The 24530-nt window shown below is 38.0% G+C and overlaps 1 long non-coding RNA gene across 1 annotated transcript; it reads left to right on the top strand.

The window, feature by feature from the left end:
• Positions 1 to 14910: 14910 nt before the first annotated feature.
• LOC133247571 (uncharacterized) lies at positions 14911 to 19160 on the top strand. Its single transcript, XR_009736430.1, has 2 exons — positions 14911 to 15603; positions 16724 to 19160. It is a non-coding gene; the product is annotated as an uncharacterized LOC133247571 (long non-coding RNA).
• The last annotated feature ends 5370 nt before the right edge of the window (positions 19161 to 24530 follow it).

Raw genomic sequence — 24530 nt, 5'->3', positions numbered from 1 at the left:
ATAAAATATTTCCCAGGCAACTGTCCATCCAGTTTCTTCCCACAAGTCTGAATTTGTCAGCCTGTCTCAATTTTGCCTAAGAAATTAAATCTCCATTTTAGTTTTATTAGCACTTTTACTGGTTTGCTGTTTTTAAAAAGAAAACATGCAAATTATAATGAAAATAAACAAGAAATGAAAAGTCTACAGTGACGATGATTTTTAGTAAATGACCATTAGTAAAGGTCTCCAGAAATTATTCAGAACAGATAGGTGTGGCAATCACTTGTGAAGGAAGCCTTCATAGAAATGCTTCCGGTTCTAGGAAATATTGAGTCTCATTCATTGATAACAGGAGTACAACCTTGCTATAGGATAATTTTTTTCAATATGAGTTAAGAGGCTTAAAGGGGTTTTAATTTTTTGGGGGGGAGGGTTTAATTTTTGAAATAATAATTCCATTTCTTTAAAACTATTTTAAAGAAATCAGGGATTTATATATCATTATAGTGATATGTATTATGGCAAATATTCTAAACAGCCTCAGAAATAAAGGAAAAGATTAGATGAATTATTAATAGAGCTGTACTACAGAAAACTACATAACCATTCAAAAAATGGTTTCCTTTGGGTTTTCTTCCATTGAAGAAACAAAATTTTTTATGTTTTTAAAAATTCTTATGTACAATGACATAAGAATATGCTTTGGATAGTGCAAGATGAAAAAAATCAGGTTACAAAAACTATGTATGGTTGATTCCAATTTAGATATAAAAGAGACTGGAAGAAAATACACCAAAATAGTTTTCTCTGGCTAGTGTGATTACAGATGGTCTTCACATTCTGGATATTCAAAATTTTCTACAATAAACTAAGTTCTATAGGGGGAAGGAGCTATTTTCTATAAATGTTTGCCCTGTGCAGTAAAAAGTCAATCCTTGTGATTGGCTCTGAGAAGGCCTATTTCCACCTACACTATTTCCAGAAAATAGGAAATGTTTAGAGGTCTGGAGCATACTGAATGCTTCTATGGAAAGGATAAAAAAAGACATGCTTCATACCTGAGAGATGTTCCATATTCATCTCTGGTCCCACCCAGGTCTTACAACATTCTCTATAAAGACCCATCATTTCTTATGGAAAACAACAAAAACAGAAAAATGCATTGAGTGTCCACAATATGCCAGGTAATTTTACATGCATTATCTTATTTGATCCTCACAGAAACCTATAATGTCGACTTTGAATATGTCTAGGCAACTTACCCAAAGTTATAGATAAATATTAAGTATTAGAGCCAAGATATGAAATGTAGGCCACTGACTCCAAGTCAAGAGCTTATCATAACTGCCTCCTTTACCTGCACCTGCATATCCGGAGTATTTATACATATAGTCCAAAAAGTGTCCATGCTGATTCAACTACTTGTCAGCTTAGGGAAATAAGACATTCGTATTTTTCACTAATCTGTTAAGTATGTGATTATTTATATATTATATATAAATATTGGCTACCCATGTTTTATTTAAGCTCTGGTCCCCATTATCATCAATACCAAAACACAAGTTCCAAACTTTTTCATGAAGAACAGATACATGGTTCTTCTCAAATAACAAGCCTTCCCTAACATTTTTAAAGGATTTGTTTAAAAAGAAAAACTAAGTTACAGATTGTGTATTTAAATTTGTCTTTCCAGATTCACTTCTTTAAATCACTTTCCAAGTAACTAGAGATATGTGTTTATCTTTCTGGCAATCCCTTTGTACTTACCATCCCTCCCCAGTCCCCCATGCTTCCTGCCGCACCAAAGAAATCAATCTCTCTCATCTCAATTAATCCTAGACTAAAACCAATTTGAAATTTTTGTTCAACATTCTAAGACTGGCCCAGTTCTGCTTTAATCATTTACCATTTCTCTTATTAGTGATGTATATGTTCTAAATTATTTCACACTTCTCCATATATCATCTCGTGTTTGTTCTCCTTCATTTTATTTCTACCTATTTATATTATACATTTCTCAGGAATCATGACTACTTCTTTTTTCTCTTAAATCACCCCACACACTTTATTAAGTGTTATGTACATTTCTTTATTTGATATGTACATAATGGGTTTCCAATAAATGCTTGTTAACCAAATGTTCCCAGCTTACTCCTGTTCACCTACAAACACATATTCCCAAGAAAATCAACAAAATGCAAAATAAATAGGTGAAGAATAAAATACCACACTTTGAATTAGCATATAAGCCTATGCTCTCTTTCACTTTACTAGGTTCTCTTAGGCTGGGGAAAAGAAGTATGGTATGTCTCCTAGCTTTTTTAGGAATTTCAGAATTGATGGCCAATTTCAGGGTCTGTCATTGTGACTGAGTTATCAGTGGAAATATTATGAAAGTTCAACTAATTACATTAGTTTGGTCTTTTCTGTTAAAAAAAATTAGTAATGTGCAAAAATATCACCAAGTATTAATCTAGCCCTAAAGCTGCTGAAGGTTTCTTAGTAAAAAAAAAAAAAAAAAAAAAAAACTTATCTGAGGTAAAAGCTTTTATATATAAGAATTTCTAATAACTAAATGTATGACCTTATTCAAATCATTTAACCACTTGAGTAGCAATTTCTTCTTCTACACAGTAGGGATAATAATACACTCTACACCTTACGTGGATGGTTGTAAGGATCCTATGAGGTAATGTATGTGAAAGCACATTATAAACTCAGCTGAAATATACAAACATGAGCTTACTTTTTTAATGCAGAGATCCCCATATGCTCTTTCAGTTATGATTTTAATATTTCTGATTATTTGTGAGGTTGATGGTTATGCTCCCCATTAATGAGTGACAACACTTTCTTGTCTTCATTAGGACCATTTCCATCTCCTTGCTTCCTGCTGGCTTTATTAAATGATAATCACCACAAACCACATGCTCTTTAAAAATAGACCTGTTTTAGCCACTGGTTATCACAGTCTGAACCTTTTATTCTTCTAGTGCAGACTGTCCCCTCAGGTACAGTAAAAGAACTGTATTCAATTAAAATCCTTGCACAGTCCTAAGTGGACAGATAAATAAGTCCATTTAACTATGCAAAATAAACTGTGTTCCTTAAACAAGTTTTCATTCATTTTTATCACACACTATCACTTTCTCTATCAAAACTTTGCTTTAAAAAAAAAAAACTTTTCTTTTTTAATTGGTTCTGGCAAAATTCCAGATATACACTCTTCCCAATGCTTAATTATTTGACACTACACTTTCCAAAATATCCCTAAGTAATTAGAGGAAATGGAAGAGGGGAAAAGGTGTGAAAAACATTAGACGAAATATGGTGCCTTGAACACATATTTCCAGCTGTCTCTCTCCTAATATCTTATCAAAACAATCCAGGAAATAAAAATATATCTATGTGAGCAAACCTACATCAGCAGTGGGAATGGAACTGGGGCAAAGGTACAAACATTTACTAGCAACATTCAAGACAATCTGCTAGACATGGGGCAGACTAATATGCACTTAAGAAGGAACCCTTGTGTCCAGAGGGGCTTAAGAACAGGTGATCCCAGCAGCCACTTAATACTAATTCCTCACAAGGAGGGACTAAGACTGAAGGCAAGACTAGAAAAGTCAGGGGCATTCAAGCAAGCCACCACAGAGGCTCTTAGGAGAGTACTGGTCCGAGAGAGTATACAGATGGGCTTGCTCTTAACACAGACATGTGCATTTTTTTAACCCAAATATATGCTCTGCTTTGGATATTTTCCCATAATGTATAGATCTACTGCACTATTGCTAATTTTTCAGTCACACTACTGTATAACTGTATCACATCTGTGTATACTGCTGAAAGAACAGTTAACTAAATTCCAAAAAGTAAATTGCTAATCTAAAGGTGTGTGAATTTCACTTTGATTAATACTGCCAAACCGCCTTCCTTAAAACATCAAAGCCACCTGTTTCGCACCACCAAAGTATGTGTCAATATTTACAAATCCTTACCAATTACCATACTTTAATTCTTTAGTTTTCATGTTATCTCCATATTACAATCTTAAAAAAAATTTCTTTTTAGCCACTCCAGAGGGCAAAAGGTGACATTTCATGTTCTTTTATTTTTCTTTTCTTGAATGACTCATGAGGTTGAGCATATTTTCACACACTTGTAAACCACTGTATTTTTCCTGTGTGAAATTTCTACTTTTTTATTTTGTTTATTGTTCTCTTGGGTTTTTTTTTTTTTGGTTTATAAGCAGGAGAGTAGTTTAGAGAACAGAAGCTGGAGCCAACCAACTGGATTCAAATCCCATCTCTGACCCTTAGCAGATACATGACACTGGAGAAGTTAATTAAGCTCTCTATACTTGTTTCCTCACCTATAAAATGATAAGGCTAGAACCTATCCCATAAGGCTACTGTGGGATTTTGAATGGCTTAAAATTAAAAAGCACTTAGAATAATGCCAGACACAGAGAGAAATGCCTGATAAATGTTAGCAATTTATAGGAGTTTATTGACCAGGACTGACAGGAATCATTTATCTGCAGTGATTATTTTCTTCCACTCTACCTCTACTCTTTTTCATTTTGTTTTGTTTTAATCTGTCTTCAGTTCAGTTCAGTCGCTCAGTCGTGTCCGACTCTTTGCGACCCCATGAATCGCAGCACGCCAGGCCTCCCTGTCCATCACCAACTCCCAGAGTTTGCTCAAACTCACATCCATCGAGTCGGTGATGCCATCCAGCCATCTCATCCTCTGTCGTCCCCTTTTCCTCCTGCCCCCAATCCCTCCCAGCATCAGGGTCTTTTCCAATGAGTCAACTCTTTGCATGAAGTGGCCAAAGTATTGGAGTTTCAGCTTCAGCATCATTCCTTCCAAAGAACACCCAGGGTTGATCTCCTTTAGAATGGACTGGTTGGATCTCCTTGCAGTCCAAGGGACTCTCAAGAGTCTTCTCCAACACCACAGTTCAAAAGCATCAATTCTTCGGCGCTCAGCTTTCTTCACAGTCCAACTCTCACATCCATACGTGACCACTGGAAAAACCATAGCCTTGACTAGATGGACCTTTGTTGGCAAAGTAATGTCTCTGCTTTTCAATATGCTATCTAGGTTGGTCATGGTTAATCTGTCTTAAAGTGTACTAAAATTTTTTCCTTTTTATAGAGTTAAATCTGTCAATCTTTTCCTTATAGAAAATTATTCTTTTTTTAATTGAAGTATATTTGATTTACAATGTTGTTAATTTCTGCTGTACAGCAAAGTGATTCATTTATACATACATGTACCTACTTTTTCATATTCTTTTCCATTATGATTTATCACAGGATATTGAATATGTTACTGTACTCTACAGCACTATACTATATAGTCCTAATATATTATACAGTAGGGCCTTGTTGTTTATCCAGTCTATATATAATACTTTACATTTGTTAATTGCAACCTCCCAATCCATCTTGCCAGCCCTCCTTGGAAACCTAAGTCTGTTCTCTATCTCTGTGAGTCTGTTAGACAAAGATTCTAGTATCGTGCTCAGAAAAGTAATTCTCACTCCAGGATTTTATAAAGACTTCTTCCACATGTCCTTCCAATGATTTTATAATTTTTTTTTTGACATTGGGCTCTTTAATCAATTCAAAACTTATTTTTATAAGCTGGGTAAGATAGGACAAACTTTACTCTTTTCTTCATGGATAGCCAATTGTCCTGCTCCCCTTCTACTTATTAATTTGAAATACTCAGTACATCAAAGTTCCAACTGGAATTGCATTATTTCCATATCACCCTGGAGAAGATTGGTAATTTTATAATGAGTTGTCCTATCTTAGGACATAGTAGTTTCTCTGTTTATTCCAATCTTGCCTTGTGTCCTTGGTTAAAGTTTTGTGGGTTTCCTTTATAAATCTTACCCATTTCTTGCTCATATATTCTTAAACACTTCTTTAATTTACCAGTTGAATTTACTAATTAATGAATTACATTAATATATTTTCCAGTGTTGAATCATCCTAATTGACTATGGGGCTCCATTTGATGATTTCTTACGAAATATGCCAAACATACAAAAAAGTATTACATATGCTGTGCTGTGCTTAGTTGCTCAGTCATATCCGATGCTTTGTGACCCCATGGACTGTAGCCCACCAGTCTCTTCTGTCCATGAGGATTCTCCAGGCAAGAATACTAGAATGGGTTGCCATGCCCTCCTCCAGTGGATCTTCCCAACCCAGGGATCAAACCCAGGTCGCCCACATTGCAGGCAGGTTCTTGACCATCTGAGCCACCAGGGAAGCCCATGAATACTGAAGTGCATAGCCTATCCCTTCTCCAGGGGAATCTTCCAGATCCAGGATTCGAACCAGGGTCTCCTGCATTGCAGATGGATTCTTTACCAGCTGAGCTACCAGGGAAGCCTATGTTATACTTACATCTTATATTTAATTAACAGTTGCTGCTGCTGCTAAGTCACTTCAGTTGTGTCCGACTCTGTGTGACTCCATAGACGTCAGCCCACCAGGCTCTCCTGCCCTTGGGATTCTCCAGGCAAGAACACTGGAGTGGGTTGCCATTTCCTTCTCCAATAATTAACAGTTAATATAGTATAAATTAAACACCTCTATTATTCACCATTAATCCTTATCAAATCTAACATTTTGCTACACTTAAGTAACTGGAGGGAGGATAGAAATTCATCAGTATAGGCCCTTAGGCCCTTCCCTTGCTCCCTACTCAGATATAGCCATTATCCTGAGTTAAAGGTTTATCATTAGCATGGACATGTTTATAATATTAATTATGAAGAACTCACAAGCAATATGAAACACTATGCAGTATTTTTCAACCAGCATATAAAACGTATGATACTATATTATCATTCTTCAGCTTGGTTTTGCTTTGTTTTTTGACTCAAAACAAATTTATAATTACTGATGTCTGTAGTTCTAGTTTACTTATTTTGATAGGAGTACAGTATTCCAGTTTATGAATATATTACACTTCCATTTGTTCATTCTTATGCTGATAGACATTTAGGGTATTTCCAATGTTTTCCTATTATACACGGGGCTATGATGAAAACTCTGTACACATTCATAGATTTTCCTTAGAGCTGTACTACCCACTACATTAGCCACTTCTCTAAACAGCTTGTTCATATCTTTGCCCATTTTTCTAGTAGATTTGCTGGCATTTTTATTTTATACTTGTAGGAGTATTTTGTATAGTTAGAATATAAATCTTATATGAGTTGTATGTGATATAAACATTTTCTCCCATTCTGAGCTTTTCTATCAACTTCGATTATGGTGTCTTTTGTTAAGCAAAGTTCTTTTAATTTTATCAATCTTTGCCTTATGCTATAGGCTTTTGATAGTGTTATTCAACAAATCCTTTCCTATCCCAAGGTTAAAAACATATTTCGTACATTTTCTCCTAAAATGTCCTGAAATATTAAGGGCTTTCATATTTAGGTCTTAAATTGCCCCCTAAAATTAATACTTTAGTATATGGTATGATAATTTCCCCTTCTATGTGGATAGCCATCTGTTCCATGACAATATTTTGAGTAGTTCTGTTCCCAATTATCTGTAATGTCACATGCTATACCTCTATATGCATATGGCTCTTTTCTACACTCTTCTGTTACATATATGTATAGTGGGTCCTCTATATTCGTACAATTCCAGGTATTAAACTAACCACAAATTAAAAATATTTGGGAAAAAATTCCAGAATGTTCCAAAAAGCAAAACTTGAATTTGTCATTCATCAGCACCTATTTACATGGTATTTACATTGTATTCAGTATTATAAGTAATCTACAGTAATTTAAAGTACACAGGAGGATGTGCATACATTATGCACGAATGCTATGCCATTTTATATAAATCACTTGCACATCTTTGAATTTTGGTATTGGGGACATTCTGGAACCAATATCCCATGATATACTGAGGGATGACTCTATTTGTATATCTTTGCATAAATATGATATTATTTTAGTTGCCTTAGGTTTATAGTAGCTCAGACGATAAAAAATCTGCCTGCAATGCAGGAGACCTGGGTTCAATCCCTGGGTTGGGAGGATTCCCCTGGAGAAGGGAATGGCTACCCACTCCAGTATTCTTGCCTATTGAATCCCATGGACAAAACAGACTGGCAAGCTATACAGTCCATGGGATCACAGAGTCGGACATGACTGAGTGACTAACATTTTCACTTTTCCAGGTTTATAACAAGCTTTGATATGTGGTGGTGTAAGTTCCCCAAATTATTCTTCAAAATTTGGCTTAGCTTTTGTTCTTTCTAATGAATTTTAGTATCAGTTTGACAAGTTTCACAGACAGCACTGAATTTGTAGATTGATTTGGAGAAAATGACAGAATTATAATATTCAATCTTCCTTCTCACAAAAATGGTATGCAGTTCTATTTATTCAGATCTCCTTTAATGTGATTCAGTGATGTTCTATTTTCTCTATAAAGCATCAAGGTTATTTTGTTAGATTTATTCAAACATACTTTATTATTTTGTTGCTGTTACATATTATATACTTTTCTACTAATTTTCTAAATAATAATTACCAATATAGGAATGCGATTCTGTCTTACAAACCTGCTGAATTTTTCAATGGTCTTTAAATTCTCTATAGACAATCACATCCTTTGCAAATAAATTTTTATCTTCCCTTTCAATATCTTAATTCTTTTCCTTTTCTTAATGCATTTGCTAGGACTACCAATATAACACTAAATAGAAGTGCCAGAGGCCTCTTAGTCTTGCTCTTAACTTGAACAAGAATGAATACCTCCAAATTTTCACCACTAAAATATGATGTAAACTATTGTCAGGATTTTAAACTTTTCCTTCTATTTCTAGTTTTCTAACAGTCTGGATATGTGAGTGGGTGAGTGTATAAATGAGCTCTGAATTTCATCAAATGCTCATTATGCACCTACTGAGATGGTGATCAGAAAGACAGGAATAACAAGAAACTTATTACGTATACCCTTTTGAACTTGTTGAATTTTTATCAGGAGTTCCATTTCTAGTGTTAAGGAGGGCTAAATAACTGGAACAATCCTTCAACTGAAAATACTAGATAAAGTATTAGCAAAATCTCCCCCCGCCAAAAAAAAAAATTAGTAAAATCTTAAAAGCATCAAAGGAATGTTAAGAAGAAATTATTAAGATGGGAACCCAGAAGTGAATAGGACACTGAGGGCACTTGCCAAACCTAGTCTATTTCAGCCTTGGTTTCCATGGCCTCAGGAAATGTGGAAGAACAGAAGACAAAGCCTTGAGCCTGCATGGGGAATCAAATAGAATACTCATTTCCCAGAGGGCTGGTAAAAGGATGAACCTCTGGTGTAAGAATAAATCAAAAATAAGTCCCACAATTCCTGGCCTAGAGAAAGCAAGAATAAAGGAAAGGAAGTCCCCTGATGAGTTGTAATGACAAGCCAGCCCTCATGAGGATTTACAAATTCACACAATCTGGATGATCCAAGAAAAAGTAAAGAACTGATAGTGGTCCCAGGCACACAACCAAAGCAAACATAAATCCACACTGGAAAAGCTCACCATCATCCAGGGCCCCAAAGAATGCTCACAAATAATTTTCTAAAGAAAATGAGCAGCTCACAGTCATGTAGGAGACAAAGAACTAAAGCAAAACCAGCAGAAATAACAGAAAACAGAGACAGAGCAGCAAAACCTCTGATACAGGAATTATCAGACACAGATTACAAAATGCCTATGATTACGCTATTAAAGTCAAGCGTGAAAATAAATCCAGATAATATTTAAGAAACTATACAAAACAACCAAGCAAAAAATGTTTAAAGAATCAAATAGAACCTCAAAAGCTGGCAACTATAATCACTTAAAAGCTAAATGGATGGTTTTAACAGCATGTTAGGCACAGCTAAAGAAAGAATTGGTAAAAACTGAAGTAGAGTCATGGATGTAGAAAACAAACTTATGGCTACCAGGGAACATGGGCGGGGAGGGGGAGGGATAAACTGGGTGATTGGGACTGACATATATACACTATTATATATGAAATAGATAATTAATAAGAACCTGCTGCATAGCACAGGGAACTCTACTCAATACTCTATAATGGCCTTTATGGAAAAATAATCTAAAAAAAAAGAGTGGATATTTGTATATGTATAACTGATTCACTTTGCAGTACACTTGAAATTAACACAGTGTTGTGAATCAACTATGCTTCAATAAAAGTTAAAAAAAAAAGGCATTTTTGAAATGGAGGATAGATCAGAATAACTTGTCTAGAAAGAAGCACAAAGAGGCAGAGATGTAACCAATGAAAGACAGGTTAAAAGACATTGAAGATGAGAAAGCAACATGCCTCTAAATCAGAATTCCAGAAGGAGAAAAGAGCGAGAATGAGACAATATCTGAAGACATAACAAGATGAGAATTTTCCCAAGTGAAGGATCCTAACCACAAACTCAAGAAGTAAATTACAAAGAGGGATGAATTTTGAACTTTGTGAATGTATTACATATTTGAAAAACTTTGTAATTTAAACACTTTTTTGAAAAACAAACAACTTTGGGAAGAGAGGGGCAAGAGACTACAAAGAGTCTACAAAGTAGATTGCATGTTGTTATGAACTACTTTGATTAAATTTCCCTTTGTGAATTAACTTGTACATCAGAAAGTATACAGAAAATAAATGAAAAAAATCCATCTAATTATTTAGCATTTTAATATATGAAAAATGCTTATCCAAATTTCCCTTAAATCTAGAAGTTAAACATTATTGAAGTACATATTCTGGAATGTTCTCATGTTTTTTTTGAAAAAAATAAAAGTATTGGCTAAGGAATCTAGCCTACTGAGTACTTTTTTAACTGGAATTTTGATTCAATCACAGAAACATAAATTGAATCAGAAACCTGAACTAAAATGAACCCTGAATGAAAAACTCAAAATGAACTACACTAATCTGCAGAAAATACACAAAGGGAACCAAAGCCAAATATGGTAATAATTCTTTACAGAACCAAAATTCTCTCCGAAAATCATTTTCTTGTGCCTGTTTTTTCTCTTTTTGATATATTTTTAATACTTTTAGATAAAATATTATCTAACAAGATAATGTGTCCTTAAGAATTACCAGTTGGATATTTAATACATTGGTCATTCCTCTCTTCTCTTCAGACACCCTTAGCCAACCCAGTCTGAGTGACAAGCTGAAAATCAAGCATTAAAGCAAACCAAGCCTTAAAAGGAACTCCAGAGAAGCCAGGAAAAACAGTGAGAAAAACTAAGAAAGAAGCTACAAATCCCTGGCTCTGTTCTGAGGTGGAAAAGGTTCTGAAAGAGGAAAAGAATAAGAAAGCTCATCTCTATTTTGCTTTTTTATTTAAAACTCTCTCTCCCTTCCTCATGATCTTTTTCCTCTTTCTTCTCTCTTTTTTACAGAGCATCTTTTTTTCCTACACTTCTTTTTTTATTTCCATATCTTTGTATTCTGTGTTTTCTGCTATTATCTCTCCCATTTGTCTTCTCTCATCCCTTTTATCCCCATTCCTTTCCCTTGTCTTTTTCTGCTACTTTTTTCTTTCTTTGGGCCCTATTGTTCTATTCTCCAATATTTCCCTTCTTCCATCTTTTTTTTTTTCTTCAATTATCTGACCTTATTCCCCATCAAAAATGGAGGATGTTTATAATCGTATGAAACAGATTTGACAATATTTACTTATTTGCTTTATGCAACATGATGACATATTTTGTTCAAATACATGGGAGAAATGATATTTACACACTTATCAGGACTTTTTGTTAAATATTATTTCCAACTTTACACTACTCCATAATTTGTAAAACACTTTTTAGTGCACGTTGGTAACCAATTCAAAATTGGTGGAGGATTTTAAGATAACGCTAACAATTTTCACTATGTTAGTTAGCCTTCAAGATTTTTCCCCATTGATTCCCCCTCCTGGTATTTATGCTCTTTTGTAGTCCCTTGACCTGTTGTATAAGGGTTGGTTTGTGTGACTTGTTGAACATGGTGGAAATGATGGTGTGTGACTTTTAGGGCTAGGTGATTTAAAAAAACATAGCAACTTCCACATTGCTTACTTGGATCACTTGCTCTGCAGGAAGTCAACTACATGTTGTACAGACACTCAAGCAGTCCTATGGAGCAGTACACAGCTTGAGGAACTGAGGTTTCCTGTCAACAGCCAGCACATATTTGCCAACTAAGTGAGTGCACCATCTTGGAAGCAGAGCCTCCTGTCCCTGTTATGCCTTATGTCCCTGACCAGATGATTGCAGCCCTGGTCAACATCTTTACTGAAACCAATTGAAAACACCCCTCCAGCAAAACATTCAACTAAGCTGCTCCTAATTCCTCACAGAAACTGTGAGAGATAAATGCCTATTATATCTTAAACCACTAAATTTTGTGGTGATTTGTTATGCAGAAATAGATAACTAAAATGATTGCAGTACTCTTTCAGACACAAACCCAAAATAATTTGTGTGTAGATAAGGCAATGGCACCCCACTCCAGTGCTCTTGCCTGGAGAATCCCATGGGCAGAGGAGCCTGGTGGGCTGCAGTCGATGGGGTCGCTGAGAGAGGGACTTCACTTTCACTTCTTACTTTCATGCATTGGAGAAGGAAATGGCAACCCACTCCAGTGTTCTTGCCTGGAGAATCCCAGGGACGGGGGAGCCTGGTGGGCTGCCGTCTATGGGGTCGCACAGAGTCGGACACGACTGAAGTGACTTAGCAGCAGCAGCAAACTCTTGAAAACAGTTCTTTCTTTACTCCACCAGTAATAAATAGATACTCACCAATTCTGGAAAGGAAATTTTTAAAAGTTTCTGGAACTTTCTTTTATGCACTTAGCTTAATTCAGGAGTACTTTGATATTCTTTTCATATGAAAATGGAAAAAAATAGTATACATAGAAGAAAATTTAAACTTCTTTGTCTAATGAGCCTAGTTACATTAAAAAAAGAAATCCCATATGACAGTGTATCACAAGTAAGATCATCCAAAAAATGTTCAATTCTTTCAAAACAATGCATCTGCATTCTGAAATACAATCAGCCCTCTGTATCTATGGACTTTCAGAACTTGAACATCTTCAGATTTTGGTAACCACAGGAGTAGGGGATCCTGGAAACAATCCCCACAATCAAGGGCCAAGGGGCCACTGTATATTCTTTTAATTATCCGTAATATATAACCAAAGAACGTTTTTGGTATTTGCTGTCATTTCAGATAAATTTATACATTCCCTGTTCACAATTATATTTTCTCTTTTTACAATTATATTTTCAAATAAATTTTACATCAAAAGTAATATTAAATCTTACTAAATCTCATAGTCAGTATTATCCAACTTCCACTATTGAACTTTTTTTAATTTAAAAAAAGTGAACCCAACCTTCTAATGACCCAAGAATATAATCTAACACTGCTATTAACTTAAAAGCAAAAACTGAACATCAAATCATCCCTCTATTTGAAAACTGAACTCTACAGTTATATCACTTAATTGTACCTCTAGTTACTTCGAGTGCAGAGCAACCATAATTCTGATTTTTTTTTCTTGCAAAGTATCCTGATGGGTACAATGTGATGATCATTTACATGATCTAAGATTAGGATGATAACCAAAAAGAATTAGATCAAAATACCAGTCACTGAATCCTTCAGTATGTCTTTACAATAATAATCACATTGTATTTGTAGTGGCATATGAGGATTCTGATAATCTCTACAGATTAGATGCTGAGTGAAATTCATTAAATGATTCAACAAATACTTTATCGAGCTCTGATTACATGCCAGGCATTATCCTGGAGCTTTAGAAACAGAAATGAATAAAGACTGTCAGTTCCCTGCTTTCATGGTCTTCACGTTACAATGGTTGGCAGACAGACCAAAAACAGATTAAAAATTAAATGAACAGGATTGCTCTAGGTGGTGATAAGTATCCTGAAGAAAATCCAAAGAGTGATGTGCAGGGTAAAACTTTGTAAATGATGGTCAGATAAGGCATTTCTCAGGAGATGATGCCATCTTAAAGTTTGAGTCCAGTCATTCCATTTGGAAGAAATAATGACACTGGATCATTTCTTTAGGTGATATACTACTATTATTTTTATATCCCAAAAGTGCTAAGACACACTAAGTGAGTGAGAGTTACACAGTCTGTCTGACTCTTTGCAACTCCATGGGCTATACAGTCCATGGAATTCTCCAAAGCAGAATACTGTTCCAGGTAGCCTTTCCCTTTTCCAGAGGATCTTCCCAACCCAGGGATCGAGCCCAGGTCTCCCACATTGCAGGCAGATTCTTTGCCACCTGAGCCACAAGGGAAGCCCAAGAATACTGGAGTGGTAGCCTATCCCTTCTCCAGCGGATCTTCCCTACACAGGAATTGAACTGGGGTCTCCTGCAATGCAGGCAGATTCTTTACCAACTGAGCTATCAGGGAAGCCCTAAGACACGCTGAGCCAGGATCAAATATATTTTGTCCATTGGTTTATACTGTGGTCCTCTAGATATGATCCTAGAACAGATATGATGATCTTGTACAAAGGTACCAATTTGTTGGTACATCTTCACCTGCGTCTTAGCAACGTGGGTAATAAAAAATTCCCTGGGACTATTAGATACCCAGTTTATCCAGTTCTGAATTTATCTCTCATTCTTCAGGATTTTGAATTGATTTTGAAAAACTGGTGGTGTTGGACATTTATGAAATGTAAGGCTGGGATCTTAAATTTCTTTGATATTCTACTAAAAGCATTATTTTCCTCTGCCAGCCTCTTAAATTAGCATTATTTTGAAGTCTAGCCAGTTCAAAGACTGCAAAATCAACTATGATTTTTAGTGTTTACTGCATCACATTTCCACATACCTCTCCACGAAGTAGCTTAAGACAGTTGCTTCCCGTCAGTGACGAGGGTATCACAAAGTAGTGATTCTGCCCATAAAGTAGCTGGTTTAACCAAGTTGCCATGAGGAGCTTTCTAATCCCTTCAGAGATTTCAAAAAACCATCTAAATCTGTGAGCATCTAAAAAATTCCTAACACTTATTCTGAGAGGTTGTTCTTTGCCTCCACTCGGGTCCACACAAGTTATCTCGTGTTCTACTCAGTTGATCTAGACACAACCCAATCCTTACTTTATACGTGATTCTATTTTTTAAAAAGACTGGCATCAAATATTTAATCAGTTTAGTCATTTCAGCGAAGCTGTGTCCGGGAGGGAGGCAAGGAAGAGTCACGTGAGCAGAGGAGAGCGACTCTCGGCCCTCTTGGTGGCTGCGGCCCCTCCCCTGTCTCTTCTGACGCTGCGCTGGGAACTTATGCCAAATTGCTCCCTTTGTCTCAGAAACATTCCGCCCACACCCTAGCCCCTCCGGGGCTCTCTCCTACTCTCCCAGCTCTTATCAGGGTATTTTTCAAAGTAAATCCATTTCCCTTTCCAGGGGGAATTCTGGTGCCAACTATTAATAAAATAACCTTCCTCTGCTTTGTTACACGTGATGCACCACTTTTCATCTTGGGGCCGCTTGGGATGGACAGCAGGAGGTTCCGTGTACTTTAGAGCTTGGTAAGCCTGACTTTTACCAAAAATAAAGAAGTTTAAAAACAAAGTGGAGCCACCGGGAGGGCTGCTTAGAGGGGAGGAACTAACAAGTGGTTTTCTACATTTGCTCAAAGGGGAGGCTGCTGATCTGTGAAGTTTGTCACCGCTGGCTTCCAAAGCTAAGTTACATAAAAAGAGCAGACCTTTTCACTTTCTATAGAGTTGTATTTTGGTGCAAACTGATCACGCATAATGAGCTTTTGATGCATTTCAAGTTGCTTGGTGTAATCATAGGGTTTTGCGTCTTCTGATCCTCCCTTCTTAATGGAGGGATTGCCACACACCAGATGACATCACGAATTCCTTAGTTTCATTAGAAACAGCCCCTGCTCTGTCCACTTAGGTTAGGTTGTGAGAATTGCTTTTCTAAAGGAAATACATTTATCTGAAAGCCACAGAAAGTTTCTAAATATAGGGTAGCTTTCAGAAACAGCAGTAGCTAGTGCCTTCAGGATACTTTATTTATATGGTTAATGAAATTTGATTCCTTTGAAATTGACAAGTAAATGTAAGTGAAAGGAAAACTCAGTTTTTATGGAAACATTTCATGGGGCTCTTCCTTTTCACATCATTACATGTTCCTTGGCTCAGTTGTTAATGGACATGTAAACTGCTTCATGCAATTGAATGGAATATAATTTTCAGTTAATTTGGGGGTGTGGTTATTATTCAAATATTTATGCATAATTATTACAAACAAATGCCCATAGAATTAATTTATCTGGACCTATATATCCATATTCAAGCCTCCCTCTATTCTTTTTTGATCCCTGCTTGGTAATTTCTTTTTTGACTCACTTTAATCTTGTTTTTCCATCACATTGTTTCTTAATAAGACAGTTCTTGCCATCTTTCTGTAATGAAATGCTGTTCATGGAGCTTGATCTGTACAACCTAAATGATTTTTGCAGTCAGTACCACAGAAATATTTGTCTCAGACAGACAGTGAATGATTGTCCTGTTTCTTAAGCAGTTCTCCTTTGCAAATATCCAATTTACAAAGCTTTTCAAAGATATTAATAATAATAGCGATGAGCCTCCTAATCAATTTTCCTCTGTCTCTGACCATCTCATGGAAAAGCAGGTGACAAGAATGTAACCCAGAAGAAACAGAAATGACTGTTTTCTCAGCCAAGCTGTTTAGAACATCAACTGTCTGGTTTCCACAACTGCGAATCTCTTCATATGCCCAGGACCCCTACCAGCTCCATAAAAATCAGGCTCCCAGGGAAGACCACAGAACAGTAGGATCCAATCTAAGTGTGGGTTCAAAAAAATAAGGTGATGTTTAGATGTGAAGGATATGCTTTTGAGAAATATACCATGAATTTAAGAGCATTCAAATACTCTTTCTAACACTGGACAATACCTGCAAAGAGAACATGCAGATTATAACAGGTGTATTTTCAGGAAGCTGGAGGGCTGATTGCAACTCATATCTTGTTAAATGTGGATTCCATTCACATTGTGGATGTAACAGTGTATGGATATCGTGAGAAAAGATGATTAAGGAAGACAATTTAGGTGATACAAACAAACCTTATTTAACACTTCATAAAGTGGACAGTTTCTATCCCAAGAAGTGCAAAAAGGGGCAGAAGGCAGGAAGCTCTGATAGGATAAAGAAAAAAGAACAAGGAAAGACAAATAGAAAATATCTGATTGGCTGGAGCCTCATAGTCTGCCTTGTTTGGACAGAAAGGCCCAGACTTGGATTGGCGTCTGGGGACTGATTGACTGGACATCCTGCATTTCTGGTCCAGAGGAACATTTACAAGGATGTTATCTCCATTTCTGTTTGCTGAGGTGACATCCAGGTAGAAGCAGCTTCATCTTGCGCCTAGAAATTTGTTTCATCACAACCTGGAAATACAAGGAATGTCATTATCCCCGTTTGCTGATGAGGAAACTGAGACGGGTTAAAAACTGCACCAAGGCCAGCGGCAACTACTGAGCGCACGCGCCCCAGCTGCTGAAACCCGAGTGCCTTAGAGCCCGTTCTCCACAACCAGAGAAGTCAGTGCAATGAGAAGCCTGCATACCGAAACTAGAGGGTAACCTCCGCACACCTCGCGCTGCCAGAAATAGATAACTGCATCAAGGCCAGAAGAAAGTGCTGAAGTCGAGGTCCAAACTCTGAGTCTGCTGCCAGGGATCCCACCCGAGTCCTTCTGCTCCTGATCAGGATCATGACAGGGAGACAGAATAGGCCTGGGGCCTTCCAGGAAAGGGGGAGTCCATTACATAAAGTAGAAAAGCTTTGCAAAGCTTGGAATGCTTCTTCTTTCTCTCCCCAACTCCCCCTAACCCCCCCAACCCAATACACACAGAATGTCCATTCACTTGAACTGAGAAAACTAAAAGTGTTATTCAGAAAAAAAAAGAAACCAAAAAATCAAAAGATGAGAGAAAAACATTTCCCTTTGCCCGGTCTCACCTCTAAACATCAGCTCCCTGTTTATTTCAAGTGAGAAGTTTGGGGGCTGAATTATTCCGATCATTGCTTAGATTTGCCCCTTTACTCATGTAATCAAATCGTCCCTCCAGACTCACTCTGACAACTTTCATAAGGAAAATGAGCTCCATGGAGTAATGACTACATTAATCATACTCATTTTATTCCATGTTCTAAAAATGTTGAGAGTTTATTTCCAACCATGGTCCCCAATTTTATGGGCAAAGTTCCCAGTATCATCAGTGGGGGCAAGTTTCACCCATCAAGTCTAACAGCTGGACTTATAGGAAAACTTCACTTGTACGAAAACTTCAATACCCAAATGCATTAAGGTTTTTCAAAGATTTAAATCCTGATTAGGTAAACTGGTAACACAGAGAAGAATATTAGATCTCTTTCAGTCACTTCCATTCCCAGATTGTTACTGTAGTCATTTATGATTTTTAGGTTGACTCAGATGGAGACACACAGATAACTAGTTAATGCAAACATTAATAACCCCACGTGATTAAAAAATAAAGAGAAATAAGATACGAGAAGAAATTAGCCCTAACGACAGAAAATAATACAAGTAAACAAAGCAAGCCTCAACCTCCACACACCCCAGCCTCACTGATTTCCGCTTTCTGAACATATGCACACTTCCGCTAAAAACAAAGTCCAGACCAGTGCTACATCTTAACAACTTCCTACCTTCCTCTTTCACGCCCCTGCTCCCTTCAGCAGTGAACAACTCCACTGGGTGGTCTAGGTCTCAGCAGCATTTGTAGATTTGTAGTTCAAAATTTTTTTTCTAAGAGCTGAGGAAGAGACTAACAGATGTTCTCTGGTGGCCCTTGCCCTGGCTCTTAAAGGGACACCTCCAAACAGGGCAAGGAGCAGACCCTTTTAGACTCTGTGGGAGCCGAGACTGCACAGCCACACAGCCTCAGATCAGCATTTAGATCTGGACTCAAACATCCTATATAACCCTGAGTACAGTAGTGAAATCCCTTTGACTTCAGTTACCTTATAAATAAAACACACTTACCCTACCAGGGCTTTCATCTGAATTAAATAAACTTTGTTTGAAAAGCAAAGTATTGGAAGCAGAGCGGCATTCACCAGCCTCTATTTGTGCATCTTTCTGCCCACCCCCACCCCATAAATACCCACAGCTTCCTATGATATATAATGATATCAAGGAGTCTTTCCTCTCTAGGTCACATTACCTTTTCTGGGTTTTTCCTGCTCTCTCTCCTTCCATTCTGTCAAAATGACTTATCCTCATGCTCCCAGAAAATCTGATCACCACCATGGGGGTTGCCTGCTTTTTATTTTCTGTATTTTATCTTTGATAATAACAATCCATATCTGTTTAGCCAGGATAGTCTGAATGTTTGTGTCCCCCTTAAAATTCATATGTTGAAACCCAATCCCAAATGAAATTGTATTCGAAAGTGGGGTCTTGGGAAAGTGATTAGGTCATGAGGGTGGGGCCCTTATGAATGGAATTAGTGTACTAAAAGAAACTCCAGGAAAGTTCCTTCCCACTGTCTGCCCTGTGAGGACACAGGGGAAAAAAGCCATCTATGAACAAGGAAACAGGTTCTCACCAGACACCAGATCTGCCAGCACTCTGATCTTAGACTTCTCAGCCTCCAAAAGTGTGGGGCCTTCCCTGGTGGTCCAGCAGCTAAGACTCGAGCTCCCAATGCAGGGGGTCCAGGTTCCATCCCTGGTCAGGGAACTAGATCCCTTGTGCCACAACTAAGACCCAATGCGGTCAAATATGTCTTTTTTTGGACTTCCCTCATAACTCAGTCGGTAAAGAATCTGCCTGCAATGCAGGAGACCCAGATTCAATTCCTGAGTCGGGAAGATCCCCTGGAGAAGGAAATGGCAATCTACTCCAGTGTTCTTTCCTGGAAAATCCCATGGACAGAGGAGCCTGGCGGGCTACAGTCCATGGGGTCGCAAGAATCGGACATGACTTAGTGACTAAACCACCACCACCACCACCGCCACCATATAAACCATTCCAGCTAGCAGTACTTTTGTACTGAACAAAGACAGTCCCAACATTTTACAGAGTACCATGATAGCCAAACCCTCAGTTGATCCTTCTGATGAAAGATACATGGGATGAGTGTTACTTTTTTCTCATTTTATATAAAGAAATCAAGCGTCCAAGCAATGAAGGGATTTCCTGAAGGTCACATCAAGAAAGAGAGAAGTATAGCCAGGGTTTAATGACAGGCCTACTGCTTGAGATAACTTGCCCTTTTCCACTCTTCATGGATTCATTCGACAAGTATTTGTTGTGACGTCACCTTTGCACTGAGCACCATTCCAGAGCTGAAGCTACCTCAGGCAAAGCAATGCCTCTGCCCTCATGGAGCTTAATTTAAACTACATTAGTTTTATCCAAATTAAATTAATTCTTACGTAAAAACAAATAAGTGACTTGGTGTGCTGAGACATAAGTGTTATGAAAAAAAGAATGAAGCAGGGAAAGGGATTATTGAAAATGACTGGATAGGGGTGAAAGAAGAGGCTTTTTTGAATAGTATCATCCTGGAAGACCTCTCTTGAGCAGAGACCTCAGTCTGGGGAGGGAGTTAGTGATGTGAATATCCACAGAAACAGCATTCCAGGCAGAGGGAACAGTGAGGACAAAGGCCCTGAGGTGGGTGTGTGCTTGGTGGGGTGAGAGAACAGCATGTTCATGGAACACTAATTTTGCGGTTGGTTATTAGGTGTTAGCTGACAGAAGCTTTCTGTGGTCCAGTAACTTTCAGAACCTCTGGGTAAAGCAGAACTTCTAAGAGCCTCCAGCCTATGCAGGCGCCCCGCAAATCTTCCCTGAGCCAGAGGCAGTGTGTGGCATTGCACAATGTTGTTCAACCATGGAAACCTTTCCTCAAGGAGTATCTCAGGGGATTCTTCCTCCACAGAACACTCTGGAAAATGCTGCACCACACCCTGCTTTTACTGGAAAGAGGAAGCTGGGCTTGGAGCTAGAGCTTCAGGCATGGCGTGAAGCCTTTAGAGTCCACCCGCAGAGGCACCAAGATCACTAGGCAGAGGCTAGCTCCTCTTATCCACAGGGGTGAATGTTCAGCCGATCCTGAGTTCTGTCAACTATCTGAAAACACTCTTGTTTCTTATTTCCTGTCTGAATCTCTGGTGTTTCTCATGCTTTAACCCTGGTTAGCTGATTCCCAGCCCTGCTGGCCTTCCTCGGGGCTCTCATTTGGGGAAATAGGAACAGGGCAGAAGAGGAACGGTGTAGAAATCTGCTGAGATGATGCTTCCTCTCGGGTCGGAGGTGGGAGGCAGGGCAGGGGGGATTTCCAGTGTCCTACACCAAGTGTGCAGGGGGGTGGTCTCCCAACAGCCCATGGCAGGAATTCCTCTCAGCTCCATCACGGGCTCTGAGCTCTGACTGCCTGGGACACATCCAGCAGCAGTGCAGGTGGGCAGTGCTGCAGAAGGAAGGCTCCGTATGGCAGGAAAACTGCCCACTGTGAAGAACACTGATAGCTGCCTCACTTGGGAAGTATTCCCAAGCCCTCTGCAAGCTGTAAAGCCAGGAAATGAATGGGAAGCAGCTGGAGTGGGCCAGGACAGCCTGGAGAGAGAGAAAGAGGGCCAAGCAGGGGCCAGACCCAGGGCACCCAGCAGAGGTCAGCTGGCCCTGCTGCACCAGAGGAGGAAGTGAAGGGGCAGAGGCTGGTCCCCGGGATATCACCCTGTAGGCTTAAATCAAGTCACATCAGACAAGTGCCAGCAGGAGTCATCTGTTGGTTTAAAAAAAAAAAAACTATATAACTAGACCTTGATTCCAGATGTTGCTTACTCTTAAAAGGCATAAAGTGTAGGTGCTCAAATGTAAATACCAAATGAATTCTTTCTTTGAGGACTTTCAAAGGAATCTTGCAAAAGATCTGACCACAGATTAACAAATACATTCCACATAAAATTAGAATTTTTTTCATTATGATGCCTTGTCACAGGAGTTAAGAAGTCGACTCAGGAGTATGATCCATGCACAACAGAGAAATCCTACTGAAAACTGCAAATGCCAGATGCCCAGGTCAGAATTCGTGAGCGTTTTCTCTTTATGTGATATAACAGGTAGTGTTAAAAATAAAATCTGTTGTAGCTTTTATTGTGTTGAGAGCTTGTGAGGCAGCAGACACCTCACACACAGCGTTTAAAAAAATTTTTTTTGTTGAAGGACAGTCAATTTACAGTGTTGCTAGTTTCAGGTGTATAGCAAAGTGATTCAGGTATGTATATATATATTCTTTTTCAGATTCTTTTCCATTATAAATTATTACAAGATATTGAATATAGTTCCCTGTGCTATACAGTAAATCCTCTTTTATCTATTTCTCTATGGTAGTGTGTATCTGTTAATCCCAAAGTCTTAATTTATACCTCCCCACCTTTTCCTTTGGTAACCATAAGATTGTTTTCTGTCTGTGAGTCTGTTTCTGTTTTGTGAATAAGTTCATTGTATCATTTTTAGATTTCACATTTAAGTAATGATATGATTTAAAAAAACATGATATTTGTCTTTACCTGATTTACCTCACTTAGTATGATCATCTCTAGGTCCATCCATGTTTTCATAGATGGTTATTATTTCATTCTTTTTTACAGCTGAGTAATACCATGTCTTGGTTATTGTAAACAGTGTTGCTATGAATATAGGGGTGCATGTATCTTATTGAATTATAGTTCTGACTTTGTCTATGCCCAGGAGTGGGATTGCTGGATCATTTGGTAACTCTATTTTTAGTTTTTTGAGGAACCTCCACACTATTTTCCATGGTGGCTGAACCAACTTACATTCCTAACAGTGTAGGAAGGTTCCCTTTTCTCCACACTCTCTACAGTGCTTATTATTTATGGTCTTTTTGATGATAGCCATTCTGACCAGTCACACATAGCATTGTTAATGTTTACAATAAGCTAGCATTACTAAGCATGATTTACAAATGAAGACGCTGAGGTTCAGAAAGGTTAAGTAACACATCCAATGCCACAAGTTTAATCAAGTGGTTGGTCTGGGGTGCAGACCCCACTGTCTTGAACTGGAAAGTCTCTCTTCCTTGTATCACCTACTGTTTGTGTTATCACATCAGTAGCACCGTAAGGTAGTTAGAACTGAGGATGTGAAGCCCAAGAGATGATTAAATCGTTTCCTAGCACAACCATCCATCCACCAGCAATTTTTCACTAGGCTTCCCTGGTGGCTCAGAGGTTAAAGCATCTGCCTGCAGTGTGGGAGACCTGGGTTCAATCCCTGGGTTGGGAAGATCCCCTGGAGAAGGAAATGGCAACCCACTCCAGTATTCTTGCCTGGAGTATCCCATGGACGGAGGAGCCTGGTAGGCTGCAGTCCATGGGGTTGCAAAGAGTCAGACACAACAGAGCAACTTCACTTTCTTTCTTTCTTTCTTTCTTTGGAAGAATTAGAAGAAAAATGCTAGATTAAAAAATTATTGTACTACAAGACAAATCAGACGTAAATTGGACTGGTTTGACTGCTCTGTCACCCACATGCTAGTAGTTTTAGGTCCTCATGTGAAGCTGCTGGCTTAGATTTCCCTGCAAGATATTAAAAGCAGTTCAGCCATGGTCACTACCTTGCCAGCTTCTGGGAAACTTGGTGTTCTTCTCATTCTCCCCTACTTCTCAAACTGTTCTTTCTCTGAACACCCTTTCAGAAGCAGGTAAAAAAATGCAATCACATAACTTATCACATTGGACTCTGCGGGAACTATGGAAACCTCATGGATTTTATGGAGATCATGTGAAAATCTCATGGATCCTCATATCCTTGATCGCTTAGGTAATCACTTTTTTTCTGTCCCTGTAACATATGCTTCCAGAGCTCACTCATGTTTTAAACTAAATGCTTTTTGTTTAATTTGCTATTATTTTAATAAAGTATTCAATTATTCAATTCATAAGCCTACTACTGTGTGCCAGCTACATGTTCCCAGAGAAAAACAAGGAGAAGGGATTGGTTCCCATCAAACAATTAGCCATTGAAGTTGTCTTTACATTTTGTTCTTATTAAGAAGGCTGTACATTTATATATTTTTTTCATCTACATATTATTGCAATACACAACCAGAGCCAGAAATAGTGCCTAAACTCTCAACCACAGTTATCATTTGACTAGTAATAGGTAACCCCAGGGTTACCTAGGTTGTCCAATTTCAGTTAACAAGTGATATCTGTGTAAAAAAAAAGAAGAGAAAATATGCTTTATGTGAATATAATCTACACACTGATATTCATGATCATGTCTTAGAAAGAGTACCATGTAATAAAAAACACTTTTTCATAGTTTTTATTAACAGTCTCTATTCCCATGCTATGTCCATAGATTGAAAAGATCTACAGTTGAAAGAGAAATTGAGGGAAAATTTAATTC

The sequence above is a fragment of the Bos javanicus genome, chromosome 5, assembly GCF_032452875.1.
Source record: "Bos javanicus breed banteng chromosome 5, ARS-OSU_banteng_1.0, whole genome shotgun sequence".
NCBI lineage: Eukaryota > Metazoa > Chordata > Mammalia > Artiodactyla > Bovidae > Bos > Bos javanicus.
The sequence above is the reverse complement of the archived record's forward strand: the minus strand, read 5'-3'. Positions and strand labels throughout refer to the sequence as shown.